Source organism: Capsicum annuum, chromosome 11, assembly GCF_002878395.1.
Source record: "Capsicum annuum cultivar UCD-10X-F1 chromosome 11, UCD10Xv1.1, whole genome shotgun sequence".
In the NCBI taxonomy this organism is placed as follows: Eukaryota; Viridiplantae; Streptophyta; class Magnoliopsida; order Solanales; family Solanaceae; genus Capsicum; species Capsicum annuum.
In genome coordinates, this window is record NC_061121.1 from 66,089,069 (window position 1) to 66,092,434 (window position 3,366).

Consider the following 3,366-nt stretch of genomic DNA (forward strand, 5'->3'; position numbering starts at 1 on the left):
ATTGTATAGACTTTTCTTTTTAGCCTCCTAGCCTTTTTGACTTTTTTAAAGGCTAAAGCATTAACTTTTTAGCCTCCTAGCCTTTTTGACTTATTTTAAAGGCTATGGCACTTAGTAGGATTTTTTTAAAAAAAGTGTAAAGACTTTGTAAAGATTTTCATTCTATAAATGAAAGAAACTGAAGGCATTGCAAGGCAAGCCTTCATGTGTTGAAGCAATACTCTCTCCAGTCCACAACAAATATTTTGCTCAGTTAATTAAAAAACAGACATACTTCAATGGAAAAAGCTATGGAGGAACAAACTTCAGAAATATCAAAACTACCCGAACAGGTATATTTATTTATGATTATGAATAGCTAAATTCATAGTTCCCAACAATCATGATATGATAAAATAAATTCATATTAGTTACTTTATAGTAGAATTATTCGAAGAATAATATGTTAAGAAGTTTATTAGCAAAGTGGAAACGGAGAAAAATCCCTAAGAACTATGCCATCCTAAAGGTGAAACCAATGAGGCAAGAGGCCGTGGCGGGGAATAACCAGAGTAGAGGCGTTGTTTAAGGGAAAAAGTATCCAAATTACCATGCTAATAGTGACCGAAGAACATATTATTTAAGAATAATCTAGTATATAGTAATCTAAGATGACCATATTTTGTTATGTACATGGTTGAAGAGAATATTTTGAAAAAAGCAATTTTATGAAAATGAATAATTATTTATCTGATGTGATGGTAGATAAATTCAAAATACTTATTTTGTATGCACTTAAAGATATAAAAGTAGTAGATATAAGAAAAATCATATTAGAAAAAGCATTTGGTAAATATTACATGATTAGAGTAAATTATATACCATACCTACCTAACTACTCTTACAAATACTTACCATGATAAATTACATAAAATTTTTAGAAAAAGATATGAGAAACATACAGTTACTAGAAAAACAGATGAAAATAAATATAGACAAATACATGGAAAATAAAGATGTAAAATATATAGAATTTCTTAATAAAAATATGCAAGAACTACTAAGACTAAAACAAACAACTACAAAATATTATAATAAAATCAATTTTAAAAGATAGATCATCTAGATTATCTTAAAGTTTTAATCTTATATATACTTAAAGATATAGAAATTATAGACATTAAGAAAATAATATTAGAAAAAGTAATAGACTATGAAATTGAAACTATAAATTGGATAGAACAGTTATACCAAGAAATTTACCCAGAAGGATATTATTCAGATTAAGAAATGTTAGAATATATTAGAAAAACTAGAGAAAATTAAGATAATCTAAATAAAGAAATTAATTATAGAAAACGAATTAGAAAAATAATGGAGAATCTAAGAGAAAAATTAATATGGATAGAAGAAATCTTAGAAAATTTAGGAAAAAGTACATGCGATAGTTTATATAATTTAAAAAACTCACTACGAGAAGAACAACACAAGATAATAAATAACATAGAAAATCTAGAATTAGATATACATTACAGTACAGTTAGGATAAATTATTATACAAAAATTTGTAACTCTGCAATTATTACAGGATAAAATAATAAACCATACAAATTAATGAACACATCTTACGAAAAGAATAAATCATTAAAAAATATTGAAACAAAATTTAAGAAATATCCACGCACAAAGAAAAATAGATTCATCATACAAATAATAAATCTATTTCATAAGTTAGTTATCCACACTATATCCGCACCCCCCTACAAATGGTATCAGAGCCCAGTTATTTAAAAAGTACAGCAGCGAGATATATAAGATTTTAAAAATTGAAAAAATAATAATCATACTACAAATATGGTTCAAATCGATGCGTCTCTTTTAACCTCTAGCAACAAAAAAAAGAGGTACTGCATAACTAACACAAAAGTGACGATTCATTAACCACTTGAAACTTCTGGTGGTAGAGAATATATGTACTTACAATAAAATATATGTTATGTTTACATTATTATATTAAAGTGTGAAGGATCTTGGGGATGTGATTTAGACTTTTTGCACTTCATTAATAACCTTCACAATTGACAAAACTATCTAATCTCTCTCTCTCTCTCTCTCTCTCTCTATATATATATATATATATATAAAGGATGCTAAGTAATATGTTGATGGGACACCTCTTAGATGCAAGAAAACCTATTTATCTTTTTTTCTCAAATTTTTGAGATTTTTCTCTCTTATGTTTTCCTCAAAATGTTTTGCTAGAAATTAAAATCATTTTGTTAAAATTATATCTTATGAGTTACAAAAATATCCATCCGTATTCATTGCATTCTCTATTATTATGCTCTTAATAATATTCATAACTCTTATTTTTTAATGTTCATAACCCCCAAAATTTAATTTATAAATTTATTTTTAAATGTTCATAATCCCCCCCCCCCCCCCCACAAAGTTTAATTTATAAATTTATGAATATCTTATGGTATTCCTCCACTCTGCCTATATAATTCATATTTTGTTTCATGAAAAATCTCATTCAAGGTTATTTTATCTCTTCTTCATTACAATAGCATACATAAGGGTGAGGAAGAACATGCTAATCATCCCATAATACAATTTATTTCACGTGAAGAACTATGGTTTGTAAAGCCGTAAAGAAACTATGGGTAGGAATTTTTTTTGATTTTGTAAATTATACTCCTCTCATTTTAATATTTGTGGTATTTTTTTATTTTTCGAGAGCCAATTTTGACTCATCTTTAAAATTAAATTTCATTAGACAAACTCAAGACCAACAAAATTAAAGTGCTAAATTACCAATCAAATTATGATCAATTAAGTTGTAAGAATATTCTTTTAATTTCTTTACATTAATTTTGGTTACTTAAAAGTTACAAAATCTTATTTTAGGTGTTTAAGGTTGAAAGTTTTATTTAAGATTTTAGAGTAACTAACAATTTAATATAATTATATTCTTAATTTGTTCTTGTAGGGATGAGGAAGAAGGTGAACAAGATATAAAAGGAGAGAAAATCAAGCAAATTCAGAAGAAGATGATGTAGAGTCTTATAATAAAATTATTATTGTAGTAATTTCTTCTATTTAATTTTCAAACCCTTCTTCTCTATTATTCATGTATGTGCTCTATTGATGAATTTTAAAAATATTTTTTCCCTCCTATTTCTTAAAATTGTATTTTAGAAACGTACTGACGACAAGAATAGAATGATAGATAAGACAAATTGGAATGTTGAGAAAGAGAAATGACCTCCTTTTATTTTTTTTTCTTTCATATGACTATAGTTGTACACACATATTTAATTATGTTAACTTATGATTACATTTTGTAAATTTTTATTGTGATACTTTTTCTCTTGTTTCTTAAAA

At 25.9% G+C, this 3,366-nt stretch overlaps 1 long non-coding RNA gene across 1 annotated transcript; it reads left to right on the forward strand.

Annotated features, from left to right (window-relative positions):
* Positions 1-2,437: 2,437 nt before the first annotated feature.
* Positions 2,438-3,159, forward strand: LOC124888674. Its single transcript, XR_007047349.1, has 2 exons — positions 2,438-2,645; positions 2,972-3,159. It is a non-coding gene; the product is annotated as an uncharacterized LOC124888674 (long non-coding RNA).
* Positions 3,160-3,366: the final 207 nt, after the last annotated feature.